Source organism: Triplophysa rosa, linkage group LG15 (genome assembly GCF_024868665.1).
Source record: "Triplophysa rosa linkage group LG15, Trosa_1v2, whole genome shotgun sequence".
Lineage (NCBI taxonomy): Eukaryota > Metazoa > Chordata > Actinopteri > Cypriniformes > Nemacheilidae > Triplophysa > Triplophysa rosa.
Window position 1 is genome coordinate 13,758,898 of NC_079904.1, and position 14,901 is coordinate 13,773,798.

The following is a 14,901-nucleotide window of genomic DNA, read 5'->3' on the forward strand; positions in this document are numbered from 1 at the left end:
ATTTATGTTATTGCTTATTTGCAGACTCTTCTAAATTCACATAAAAATAAAATAAAATATCTTTAACTATTAGATGCAAAAAATTCGGACTTATTTACAACAGCACAACATGTTTCACCTCACGATATTTCCACTAAAGCTCCTGTCTGCTCGACACACTGCAGAGCCAAATGCTTCCACCAATGTTGGCAATCGCACCTCCATTTGGCTACTACACCTTCCTCCCTGCATCTTGGATAGGGTTATTACTAAAGAGCTGCACATGCTATTCTCGTCTTGCTCAGAAATCTAGTCACCCCACAACCTAGTCACTAGTTTTGAATAAGTCCTCCCAATGACTGTTCAGCATGAAATCCCACCCACTCCCGTCTTCCAGGCAATCCTGCCTCTCCGGTGCCAAATCCCTTCTTGCTCAGCCCAGCCCTGAGACCAGAAGACTTTATTCACACCTTTTATGGGATCAACCCCTTATTTACCCTGTTATTTATTTAGGGATGCTTCCGGCCACGGTCTTGGCTGCATCACCATAATTCTTCTTAGCAACTCAAACGGGTATGCGATATCCCCTTTCCTCAGTGGAGCCAGATCCCTGCCCGGCAAAGTTATGATGCCAAACATTCAAAATCCAACGTAGGTTATGCTCGTGGCGCTGCCTGTTGCAAGAGTAGCGTGACGTTGGCCAACTATCATACATTTTGGCAGGAAGGAGTACTTTCCTAGTGTGTGTTCATCTCATTTAAGTATCAATGTGGTTAGTTACATGTTGACTGTAATGTGGTGTGCCTTTAATAACACTCAGATTACTTTGATAGAGCTTTGATATATAGGCCTGTACTGTAGTTGTTCTTCAGACACAATGCAGTAAAAGTCATTCTGACAAGCATAAATATCTGGACTGTATACCTTTCTGACATGATAAATACAACCAACTACACCTAAAAATGCGGTTTACATGATTTATTCTTCTATTTCCTTAGCACAGCTTTTACACACATATTGCTCCTTACACAACAATGCTCTCTAATTTGTAAGTCACTTTTTATTTATATTTAATTGATTATTTATATTGTTCTAAATTATTCTTTATTTCATTTAATTGGTTATTTATTATTCATTTTAGTATTTAGTATGTCCTGTTTTTATTACTTAATTTAATTTTAATTAAATTCTTAATGGTATCGTAAAAACGATTCCTAAACAATTTAACACCTTCAGTTTCCAGACTGCAAAAGTTTTTTGTCTTTTTACAACTTCATTTGGATAGCTTAATACAAAGGAAACACATAGATAGGAAATAGATAGAAGTGAACAGGAACCACGACCATGAACTCATGTCACCTGAAACGCTACTGCACAACATCAGCATACAGGCCACCAGACCACCCTTGCCAAAACNAGTATGTCCTGTTTTTATTACTTAATTTAATTTTAATTAAATTCTTAATGGTATCGTAAAAACGATTCCTAAACAATTTAACACCTTCAGTTTCCAGACTGCAAAAGTTTTTTGTCTTTTTACAACTTCATTTGGATAGCTTAATACAAAGGAAACACATAGATAGGAAATAGATAGAAGTGAACAGGAACCACGACCATGAACTCATGTCACCTGAAACGCTACTGCACAACATCAGCATACAGGCCACCAGACCACCCTTGCCAAAACCAAAACAGGTTTACAAATAAATATAAAAGACACATGAATAAAATGAACGTAGCGCTTTATTCTCCATATAAAGAAACTAAGTGTATTACATGGATTAGTGTACTAAAGGGTCTAGTTAACTATATTATAACAACTGCTGCTCGGGGCGTTTCCTGGTGGGCAGCTGACGTATAGGGCCGGAACGAAGACGTTGGCCGCTAACGTATGGGGCCGTAACGGACGCGTTTGCTGCTAACATATGAGGCCGTAACGGAGGCGTTGGCCGCTTAGATGAATGTATTATAAATGCGAATTCATGCAACGCGAATGCAAAAGACACGTATGCATGCACACCACCACCCCCCCACCCCCGTCGACAGATTCGTTGGAGGGCCGATGCGTTCCTAAAGATTCCAGGGCCGATTTTTCTTCCCAGTCCAGCCCTGGAAGCAGTCAACAGAAAAGTATCTGCACATTGAAAAGAGCCATGGAGAAGATGTGAGTTGCATTTCACTGGGGCATTTTTATTATTGTCAAAGTAAAAATTGAGACAGGTTCATTAGTCCTGACAGTCGGTGTCTCGTGGCGTTGAAATCTCCTCTACTCTGCCACTCAGCCTCATCACCACAGAGGTGCCACGCTCAACAGAAGCACATCCCTGACAACCTCCGCACACCCCTTTATCAAGTGTGAGCTGAGAAGCTGGCATCTGACACACAAGGAGACGTGAGGCGTTAATCATTCATTCTTTCCACACAGCCGATAATAGGTGTCTCAACTCCACACGCATACACAAAACACACATCTCTTCTTGGCGTCTTTCATACCCGCACTGGCTGCCACTGGCTGTGATGAGACCGCAAGAGCAACTGTACTCATAGTGGAAAGGTGGGGTGGCGTGGAGGGGGGTCTACAAGAACAGCTGCAGTCGCAGGACAAACAGACACTGGTGAACGCTGGTCTATCCTGACCAAAACCAGCCAGAACTAAAAGCAAAGCCACAAATGACAACTGACAGAGCTGAGCCGAGCTGCTGATACCTGATGCGGAGGAAACAAACACTTGTTTGGCTATTTTGGACAGTTTTCATTGCCGATACTAATTCGTGCTCCACTTCTATCCACCACAACTTTAAGTGTCAGTCTTCCTGTCTAAATAGGTGATTCCTAGGCAGTTAAAGCTGCAAAAAGCACCAGACCTTTTGACTAGACACGACATCTCTTCCAAGTACCTTATCCGTCATGACCTTTAATGCTCTAATATACTCGAATTCATCTCAGCCACAGAGAGGATGCATGCAACCATCTAATCCTACAATGCCTTTCATGTCTGAAACGCCAATTACAGGGGGCTGATTTGAAGACACACAGACATTTACAGCATCCCAGCCACCCGTATTGGTGACGGCGGGCTGGCCGAGCGTGGGAAACTAACATGAAAGGAAGCATTGGAGCAGGTCATGATTACGGAGTCGAATGTAAGTGAATCAGGGTTACGAAAAAGTCTTTTCGCTGAACATCAGACGCGTTTTCGCATGCGCAAAATTACTAAACATTAACCACTAATATGCAGACAGGAAGAACATCAGACTGTGATTCAGACACACAATGGAGGTGGGGGTGGGTGAAGAGGTCTAGTGTCAGTGAATCTCTCTCATAGCTGAGCTAGGACACAGAACATTGAGTGCCACTATTAGAGACTGTAAGTCAGAAGTTTGTAATGTCTATTGATTTATGTGAAAATTAAACCGCCTCTAGCATCATGAAAGAAATCGCTAAAATAATTACTGTTTTCATTAACACCCTCATCTGCCATTGGCTGGCCAAACAGATAGCTCCGCCCCAGCATGTTACTGTGTTGTGCTACACACTGTGACACACGTATTGTTAAAAATAAACTAAAGGACAACATTTATTTACTAACTTTCAGTCAAGAAGAGATGGACACATGTTTGAGTAAGTCAGTACTGTGTTATTTTTAACAGTTCAAAAGTCCCCCAATCCCCCCAAAACCAGATTTACCTTAGTTTACTGTTTTTTTTCATATTTATCATTATTAGTGTTTATTTTTATATTGTAGTTTTCATATTCATTTAGTAATTCTTTTGTTATGCGTTTTTGTCATTTTATTAACTAAAATTGCTATTTAGGTTTTTTAGTAAGTTTTAGTTGGAATTCATTTAAAGTTTAGTCAAATTATATTTTTTCTTATTAATCAACAGAACTATTTTAAATAGTTTTAGTCAACAATAATAACCCCACGAAGAACCCAGTCATAGATATTCAAAATCCACAATTGTGATTTCATGTGATGGATAAGAAACCCAGGGCAAGGGGAGGTTAAGAAAGAAAGGAAGTTTGATTCATTCATGGCCAGGAGTCATTCATGTCAAAAAAAGAGACAAAAAAAATAAGGAGGTATGTATATAGTGAATAGGATTTAGGAAGAATGATGTGAAATGAAAGAGAGTTCTTGACGGAACAGTAGAAGCCCCGAGGAGATCTCCATAAGCTACATGACATGCATAGATTCAGTGTTGTTCACCCAAAAATAAATATTCTGTCATTATTTATTCACTCTCATTTCATTTAAACCTGTATATGACCCTTCTGTAGAACACAAAAGAAGATATTTTGAGAAATGTGAGGTTTTTTTTCATTTAATGGGAAGGTTGAAGAAGATTCTTTCCATTAAGCGTCACTATAGCTGAACATAAATACATTTCATATCCTTTTTAGTAAATATTATCGTCCATTTCACGGACGCGGAGTTCTCAAGTTATTTTGTTCTCGAGTTGTTTGTAATACTTTTATGCTGTTTGTGTTGCCAGTGTGTTACTGTAAACACCAAACACGAACCATCGCGTTCCACGCTCTTTATTAATCGCGGGAAAAGCTAGTTAACAATAGGTGTCAATGAGCTCTTTGCGCGAATTTCTCGCTCAAGTTGAAAATGTTTTACTTGCGCAGAAGACGTGATTGGCGCGCAGGAGTGTTGATTTTGCAGCTAATACACAACCTGACTTTATTTGTTAATTCTTTTTTATCAGAACTATGAAGCAGCCTAAAAGAAACCCTAATGGGTTTCATATTCATTCAATTTTAAATTATATCACGTGTGATTGTGCCACACCGTAGAAACGATGACAACTGGATTCAAGACTAAACTTGCTTTATAATGATGCTCCTCCAGCGCTCTTGGGGGTTGGGGGACACAATCTTCTTTGTGTGTCCATCTTTTAAAGAACAACTCGTTAAAACGTCAAATTAAAATATCAGTCAGCAAAAGTGTTGCGTCTTCAGTCAATCAGCAGCCCCACTGTATAAAAAACCCGAGGCTTCGTCAGTCAATAAGAGATGCTGGATTGTGTTTGCTCCCCAAATGCTCTTCAGTTGGCAATCATAGAATATGTACGCGTGAGCCAAAAGGGTCAGCCCATGTCTTCATTTTTGTTGTTGTTTACAATAGCATGGCACTGCTTGAGGAATCTGGTGGTTTTTGATGGATCATATACAGGCCCGAACGGGAATTAGCTTAAAAGCTCCACAGAACTGCCTGTAATTCACATGTTTTGCACGCTCCACATCTTGTGTGTTCAATTGTGTTTAACTTTATGATTTCTGCAACCAAGTGCAAAAAAGTGCAGTATTATCAGTGCCAGCAAACACCATGGCCTGGAAATGGTGGGGAACGCAGGGGTACGGAGTCCTAGGAGTTCTATTGGAATGGCCTCCAAACGCACAATTGTCCAATGTACATTTCAAACATAAATAATAAAAAATAATGTGCGAATGATTCGGCCATTTTGGACCAGTCAAGACTTTCCACTGAACACAAGTATATGGAGAAGATGCTTTTTCTGGAAAATATGCACAGTACACTAAAAAAAACAGTGCTATATAGCACTAAAAGTGGTTCTTGGCTTGCGGGAACCACTTTAAATGGTGCTTCAGTGGTTCTTCAGAGGTTCTTTGGGATCACTGAGGTGCTATATAGAACCACTGAAGAACCATACAGGGGTTTAACAGGTTCTTTATACAGAAATGGTGCTCTTTAGCACCTTGGTCACCCCAAAGAACCTCTGAAGAACCACTGAAGCACAAAAATGTGGTGCTGTATAGCACTAAAAGTGGTTCCCTATGATTACGAGCAAAGAACCACTTTTAGTGCTATATACAGAACCATTTTTTTAGTGTACTATTAATATTGCTAAACCACTTTCAATGGTTTATGATCTATATGGAAAACAAATGCGTATCATAGGCAGTTTCTGCCAATCTCATATTAATTTTGAGTGCAATAGTATTGCATACGTCGTATCTTCGAAGAGTATTAAGTTTGATCAAATTTATAGAAGAGAGATGCAGCTGTATGATTATTTCCGGAAAAACTTGAGCTGCTAGAGGAGGGACTAGTGGGGAGAGTGGGATGGAATTAGGCTTTTCAATAGGCACATCACTAAAGAAACAAGTAAGCTCTCTGCTTTTACGGTAGTAAACCTTCAGAAGTTTTCTCTAAAGAGACAAGCGCTCACTCCCACCCATAGTTCTGAAACCAAAAACCAGGGCCTGTGAGTACACAAACTGTCAGCTCTGAACGACCCCGCTCTTCTTTTGGACAACCCAGCTGGAGTAGACCCCCACCGCCTGCCTCAGAACCCCGTCTCACAGGTTATTTGATAAAGTGATGAGGGCTGCTGCGAGCGGCTAGACGGGAACAGGGGATATTTTTAGAGTGTCAACATGGAACACATTCTAGAACAAGCTCCTCAGGGGCCTTCGCCATCCCAAAGAACATTAAATCACATTCCCCCGGTGGCCAAAGTAATGGTACTGTCGTGAAAATGAGGAGCTAAGAGTACTATCATAAAATGGCCATTAAAAATTTCAATACCTGACCATTAATGTGCTCTTAGAGAAGCTGTACTGTAACTGCATATCAATGATAACTGCAATGGGGGGGAAGATGTTCGAAGATTTTTCTGAACTTATCATTTTTTATGATTTTTATTATTATTTTATAATGTTGCAATGTAATAATGTTGACTCATTTTCTCGGTTTAAAAATCTGATAAGCAGTACTTTTAGGAAAATTCTTAATCTAATCGAACTGCTTTTATAAACAAGTCGCGTAACAATTTCAATATCTCCTTATGGCGTTATCAGATATATTTAAGTACAGTAAAATGCAGAGCAGGCAGGAACAGGACAACCAGACTGGGCTTCACTGTAAATCATGTCACGTCACTGTAATCATGACGTGGTGTATTATCTGGAGGGTAAAGACATTAAAAAGCAGGCGCCAATGGTGATCATCTTAGATTGTGAAATCACTACTGACACTTCATGTTAAGATGAATTTACTTAACTAGACTCTTAAAAATAAAGGTGCTTCATGATGCCATATGTGACCCTGGATCACAAAACCAGTCTTAAGTAGCACGGGAACATTTTTAGTAAAAGACAAAAATACATTGTGTGGGTCAAAATGATTGATTTTTTTTTTATGCCAAAAATCATTAGGATTTTAAGTAAAGTTCATGTTCCTTGAAGATATTTTGTAAATTTCCTACCTTAAATATATAAAAACTTTATTTTTGTGAGTGGATGGTCTGTCACAGTGCCCCTGATTAACAACTTTAAAGGCAATTTTCTCAATATTTTGATGTTTTTGAGCTCTCAGATTCCTGAGTTTTAAACGGTTGTATCTCAGCCAGATATTGTCCTATTCTAACAACTCATATATCTATAGAAAGTTTTGTTGGTTTTGTTGTCCAGGGTCACATATAAAGAACCTTTTTTTGTCTAAATGGTTCCATAAAGAACCTTTAACATTCGAAAAACCTTTCTGTTTCACAAAAGGTTCTTTGTAGCAAAAAAGTTCTTGAGATTATAAAAAGGCAAAAAAGGGAGGGTTCCTTAAAGAAACTTTGACGGAATGGTTCTTTGTGGAACCAAAAATTGTTATTCAATGGCTGCGAACAACCTTTACAGCACCTTTATTTTTAAGAGTGTATATCCATAATTTGCATTAAAGTATAAAATATTAATAAAACGATCCTTATAAGAAAAAAAGATTATGCAGGGTGAAAACAATATCTCTTGGTTGGATATGTCAATTGTTTGTCCTAAAGAGCAATGAGAATGAATTGAGGGACTTGACCCTATATCTCGCGTTTACAATTTACAATCAAAGAAAGGTCATTAAATTCATCAACAACCATCTGAATATGAATTGAACAAATAAAATGAACTTGATAGCTTTGTAATCGTACTGCATGTAAACGATTTGTCTATTTTTTCATGGTTTCAGGAGAAGCGTTTAAATTTATTTTTACATCAGATCTCCATTAATCTCTAATTAATTTTTACTTCTCTTTCAAAGGCAGATTCCGTTTGAGTCAGAAACAAGCGTGTGGGTTCGAATTGTTTGCATTGCGTTCTTGCAATACATTGTTTATTGGGAGGAATTTTCAGGCCTTTTGATGCTTAACCATGCACCGCTATTTTTACACCAGCACTTGTTCGCCTCCAACTAGAGATATTGTTTTCACCCTGTGCATAAATACACATATACACTAGTTGGCTTGGAATAGCGTGCTGCTTATCAACAGGAAGTCCGAGTTCCTACTATGGAAATGTCATTGTTTGACTCCTACAGTACACATTAAGGGGCTTTCTGTAATCGGCTCTGGGGACTGAGGGGCTGGGAGCCGTTTCTGCACTCAGACAAGGAATTTAACAATCGAAAGAAATGAGCGTTCTGTGAAACAAACCAATGTATTCACGAACAATGACTTGAAAAAACATACGAAGGAAAACTATGTGGTATCACACTGACCAATAAGCAATCATGAGGTCAAGGTTTGACTGCTTAGCACCGTCTGTTTAACCTTTTGTTTTTGCAAGCGATAAATAAATAGCAATTACATTATATTGCTGCTGTTCCAAAAGTACCATAAACAAAAAACTTGTATTGGAGGCCAAGCTACAACACAACACAAACCGTGACAACACAAAACGTCTCCTTTCTATCATTCGCATCATGGCGACAATCAGACAGTCTTGTCAGTGCATTAATCTGGTTACTGAGGTCTTTTCTGACAGCTTAAGCTCGGCTAAGTCTCATAACTCTCGTATCACATTTCCATATCAGGAGCAGTGGTACATCAACTGTGTAATTACTTTCACTCACATGCAAACACAACCGCACATTCTTCCCCTCAAGTAATTTCTCTGTGTATTTCGTTTGCCTGTCTTGATGTAATTACGTGAATCAGAACGAGTGGAATTTACAGGCAAGCTGCAGTTAAGTAGAAGTCACAGAGATTTATTTTCTATACAGACAGGTTGCTTTTCAACAGATAAACTGCATCACGTCCAGCATTGAGGCATAAAAAGTTCATTTTCATTTCATACATGATGGCCCGGTTTCACAGACACGGCTTAGCTTAAACCAGGACTATGCCTTAGTTGAATTAAGATATTTATGTTGCTTTTATAAAAATGCCTTAGAAGAATACATTAATGGTGTGCATCTTGAGACAAAACAATGGAAATGACATATTTGAAGGTATTTTGGGGCAACTTATATTCAGTTAAGACAGGTCAAACATTCATTTTAGGCTGGGACAAGCCTTAAGCCTTGTCTGTGAAACCGGGCCTAAAACTACTGAAGTTGTGCTGTAAATGTCTGATTTATTTTATTACTGCTTTTGTGTAGCAAAATGTTTTAAATGCTGCCGTTTTCTTTTACTAAAATTGGTTGTTCTATTGTTTTATAGTTGCATGTATTGTACAATCACTCATCTATAAAATCACTCATAATAAAGAAAACAAATCACAGTGAAAATCTCTTTAATATCTTAATTGTTTGTCCTCGACATAAATGAGATTAAATAGAGAGCAAATGGAAACTTTTGCTTAGGTACCCTGCATCTCAGATAGTTCTCATAAGAAAAGACCCACAAATCTCACAAACGTTTCCATTTGTTCCGGATGAGATCTCAACATTGTCCAGTTTCACAGACAAAGCTAAGTTTAAGCCAGGACTATGCCTCAGTTAAATGATGATATTTAAGTCGCTGTTAATAAAATGCCTTAGAAATAACATTACTGGTGTGCATCTTGAGACAAAACAAATGCACTGACATATTTTAAGACATATTCCAAATGTAAAATATACATATGTTAGTCTGGGAGTTTAGTTTACTTTAGTCTGCTAGACGTCAGCCTTATCTGTGAAACTGGGCAGTAATGTATTTAAACAATTGTCTTATTTGTTTCTCCTGAGACTTAAATGAATTAAAGGGATACTTCACTCAAAAATGAAAATTCTGTAATAATTTAATCACCTTCGAGAATCTGTTTAAATGTCTTTGTTCTGATGAACAGTGAAAGATATTTGTAAGAATGCTTATAACCAGACAGATTTTGCCCCCCATTGACTCCCATAGTAGGAAAACATACAATGGTAGTCAAAAGTGCCCCAGAACTGTTCAAAATGTCTTCTTTTGTGTTCAACAGAACAAAAAAAACAATAAAGTAATTTTTCCTACTATGGGAGTCAATGGGGTCCACGAACTGTTTGGTGCATTCTTCCAAATATCTTTGTTGTGTTCATCAGAACAAAGAAATTTATAAAGATTTGGAACAACTCGAAGGTGAGTAAATGATGACAGAATTTTCATTTCTGGGTAAAGTATCCCTTTACAAATTACTGAGAACTTTATCAAATACCCCAAGTAATGAAAGAGCAACATCCGATCAATAAAATGTATTTCTGTTCTTACTGAGATGCTTGTTTGTTTGTGCCAGATAAATCTTTGAAGAACATCATTGATGTGATGAGTTCAAATATTACATAAATCATGTCAATTCTCACATTCTGCAGTACCACTTACAGAACTTACAGAATGTAGACCATTTTATCCATTGGGTATCATGTGGTTCATCTGGAGCCAAACCAACATGACCCGAGTTAACCTGGGCTAAGATTCTACCCAGTTGAATTACATTGGGTCTGATACAGAGGTCACTGTGACAGGAGTTACTGCAGCTTTTCTTCTGCACGGCTCCTCCCTTAACTCTGCAGTCAGACTCAAGATGCAGACTTACTCCACTTGGATCTCTGTCACTGATATTGGATACATCTGAATCATCCTCAGAGTCTAAAGGTGCAGAGAACGGGTCGGCTGTTTGCTCTCTTGAACTGAGATGGAGCGAGTAATGAGATGTAAGGGAGAAATGGAAAACTAACATTTGTGTCAACACTGGGAGCAGTTTAAAGATAAGAAGCTATCCTGGCATATAGTGAATAAAAGCTGGACATCGGTGGCAGTGCAGTGCTGCAGATGGAATAAAAGAGAGCGAGAGAGAGAGAGAGAGAGAGAGAGAGAGAGGGAGAGTGAGAGAGATGAGTTGTTGATGTGTAGGACCCTGCACGCTGCCCCTGAAATAGATTTATCTTTAGCACTGATCAATGGTCTCCAAATACAGACCAGGAGGTCATCCAGTTCAACCTACAGAAGTCCTAAACACATCTGTAAAAAAACCTGAATGAGATTAAAGTCGTTTTTAAATTTACAAAGTGTTCAAAAGTGTACAAAGCTTGCAATTTTACATTACATTTGGACAATATTGTACAATGACAAAACGTTTGTTCAGTGTATTTATGGGACAGTATGACTATGATCTGATTCATTTTAATTCTGTAATTAGACCATTTTCTTTCCTTTTTTTGTGGAGTGAATATCATTACATCAAAATGAAGTATATTTCAAGTTAATTTGATTAAGTACTTCAGGCGTATTTTTAAGTATGCTTCATTAGTAAGTATTCCAACGTCAATGTACCTAATGGTTTATAAATGTATACTCAAGAGTTTTTACAGTTTTGTTTTTGGTTTTATTTAGTTTTTTAATATATTACATTTTTGCTTTTTAATTTTTGTAACCTTTTTAGCAATTTTGTTACATGCTTTTGTCATTTTATTATTTATTTGATTATTTCTGCAATATAAGATAAATTAGTTTTTATTTTAGTTTTTGCTTATTATTATAATTTTAGTGCCTTAAACTTACTTCAGTCAATTTCTGAGGCAACATTTCAATGTTTAGTTTAGTTTAAGTTTTTCCAATAATTTTTAGGCCAATATCTTATTTGATTTCGATGAACAGAAACGTTTTCAAAGTTTTCATTTTAGTTAACTAAAATAACACCACAAGTGTAACAGTATAGTAATCTTTGAGGACAACTATTTTCAATTATACCACTTATGAGTACATACTAGTGTACTACTAGTTGTAATCCTTGTAAATTCTTTAATATATGAAAGTATTTTGAAGTATACTTATTTTCAGTAAACCACTAGTTCAGTATAGTTTTTATATTGCAATCTTGTATGTGAATTTAACACAATAGCTTTCTATATATTCTTTTTGCACTTAAAATATACTATAGGGTTTTTAAGTATATTTATGAATTGGTTTTTATATAGGCCTATTTGAAATATACCATATGTAAAACAAAATATAAATGATGTGGGGTTTATAAAATCACGGTTTTACAACAAATGTTATGGTTGAACTACTGTAGCAAAACCGTGGTTAATTTGTGGTCACCGTGATTTTAACTACAAATAACATCAACAAAACATGGTTACTGTAAACCATGGATCATTTTCAAAAGGGTTGAATCTTTACTTGCATGATTCACTAAAAAGAATCAGAGTTTCAAATGAAAGAAGACCTTGTTTGATAGGCTATAAAGTCTTGGATATGTGGAAAAATAATGAAAGTCTGTGGATGAAAGAAAAGGTGAAAGTGAGATCTCAACAGCTCAGAGCATTTGCCGGGGTCTTATCGCAGTGTCTGTGAGAGATTAAGAGCCCGAGGTATCAAATCAGACACCTTGTCAGAAGAGAGATATCAGGTGCATTTTGAGTGTGGCACTGAGTGCCAGACAGATTGGACAGACACAGGAAGGAAGGCAGCCGACCGTTGTTGTCGATTCCTCTTCCAGCCCCATTGAAACATCAGCTGCAAGTGTTGGCAGGCTGACAGAAGCATTTCTCATGACCTCAGCTATCGTAGCAATCCTGCGCTTGTTAAAATTGTGCGCGTCTGTTTTATAAAACATAAAGCTAAGCCGAAGCCAAATGACTTTGCGTGCCTCTATAATAAGTCACCACCTACCCCTCCAGGCACTTTTTTTGCTATATCATTGCGCTGCTGGATGGCGCCACGTGGTGATGACTTGCGATGGGCCCTGTGAGATCTACTCACATCTCATTGACCCAGTTGGATGGAGAGAGTTTGCTTGCTGAAGGATCAGACTCATTAATAATTATAAGTGAAACATGGCATTGGAATCAGAAATCATATACAAGACAGCTCGAAACAAAAACGTCCCGTGTCAGATGGTGGTCCATATTTCTGCCAGCGGAGAACATTCTCAGGGGCATTCTGGGTACCATCAACTCCACATGTTCAGCTGAAGATCAAAGAGCAGCATCCGTGCCAGCAAGGCATCTTGCCAGCATTCATGGTGACCTGCCAACCCCAGTTGTTCCTGCCATGCCCAGGTCTTGCGTGTTTCAACCTGACCTTTTGCATAACAACCTGCAGCTTCATGGAGAGGTCCCTCCCTCATTGCCAACAATGCCCTTATAACCCCTGCGTGTCCTTACTACCAATGCATATGACGAATTGGTGCCCGTTTTCTGCCCGGGCTTGTGATGAGAGGAAAACATTGGCTCAAGAAATATTTGGTGGATCTTTCAGACAAATCTTTGACGAGTCTACCACTCCCCAAGGCAGCTGCTGAAATACACAACATCTGCTTCAGTCAGCTCTGTTGTCCGGAGAAGCAGAATCCAACCCAACCCTACTGTGGCATGTGACCAACCCATTTAACTTCATCCTCCACACGGATAACGCCTGAGTTCTGTCCTCTCCAATGGACCAAATACAGTAAAATATGAGACGGCAAGAAAAATCTGCATACTGATTATAAAGGCGATTACACGTGATATCTCCGCTCTAAGTCTGTGGTCAACTGCTGGTTTTCACACTTTTCTCTATTCAAAGCTTTGTCTATTATGTGACCTCATTCGGTTGGAAATAATTCTTTTGAAAGTTGACTTTACACGAAAGTCGAGGGTGCAAGTCTGAACTCACATCGGAATGTGATATTACAAAATGATTCTATCACATTTGTTCATTGAACTTCATCTGGATGGAAAAAAAACATTTATTTACAGTACAAAATAACATTTCAGAAAGCTCTGCTAATGAAAATCTTTTTTTCAATCATCATTTTCAAACAAAACTGTTGTTATCAATCATTAAGATTTTGGTTTATTTGAGATAAACCACGTGATAACCATTTCCCTGTGCATAACGTGGAGGCGATGCGAAGAGCAACTCGACATGACGGGAGGGTGGTTGCCTACCGTGGTAATATCCCTCTTATACCACAGTCATTTGCCACGTTTAAAACAAGGTAAAGCTGTTGGGTCATTCTTCAATTGGGGTCGCAAATGAGAGGCAGAAATTGTAAAAGTGCTTGCTTGTTTTCTTTTAATAAAATGTATTGCTATGCATTTAAATTTAGTTTAATATGCTATATCCATTAAAATTGAAGCTTAATATGATTTCTTAATCATTTTAATCAAACACTGGTGAAACAACCATTTTTATTAATTGATTTACTATACTATAGAGTCTGTGGTGTTACCAGGAAGGAAAGTAACACCAAAGACAAATTAGCCTAAATCCAGACTTGTCTAAAATGGAGGCTGCCATCATGATGATTTCAAGATCAGGGGACATTTTGGAAATATTAATAAGTATGTATTTATCAAAATTTTGATTAAAATATGTAAAATCTTATCAACATAATACCACAGACACTAATAAAGTGCAATACATGAAATTGTCAGAAATTTAGCTAACTTTAAGAAAAATAATAAGAAAGAATGTACTCACCATGCACCCCTCAGATCAACCAGCACCTGCAATGACCTTTACACACAGGAAGTAGTCCAAATAGATTTCCCCCTTTACTTAAAGGGGCGACATCCATTGTTGCAACACCACACACATGAACCGCTTTTTTCTTAGATATTACAAAATATGTATTTTTAAAAACAATTTCATAAAATTTAACATGTTATATAAAATCTGTTTTCCCAATATAACCACTTTATTTGTGTTAAAAATGTCATATTGTTGCAATTACATTCCATGATACCTC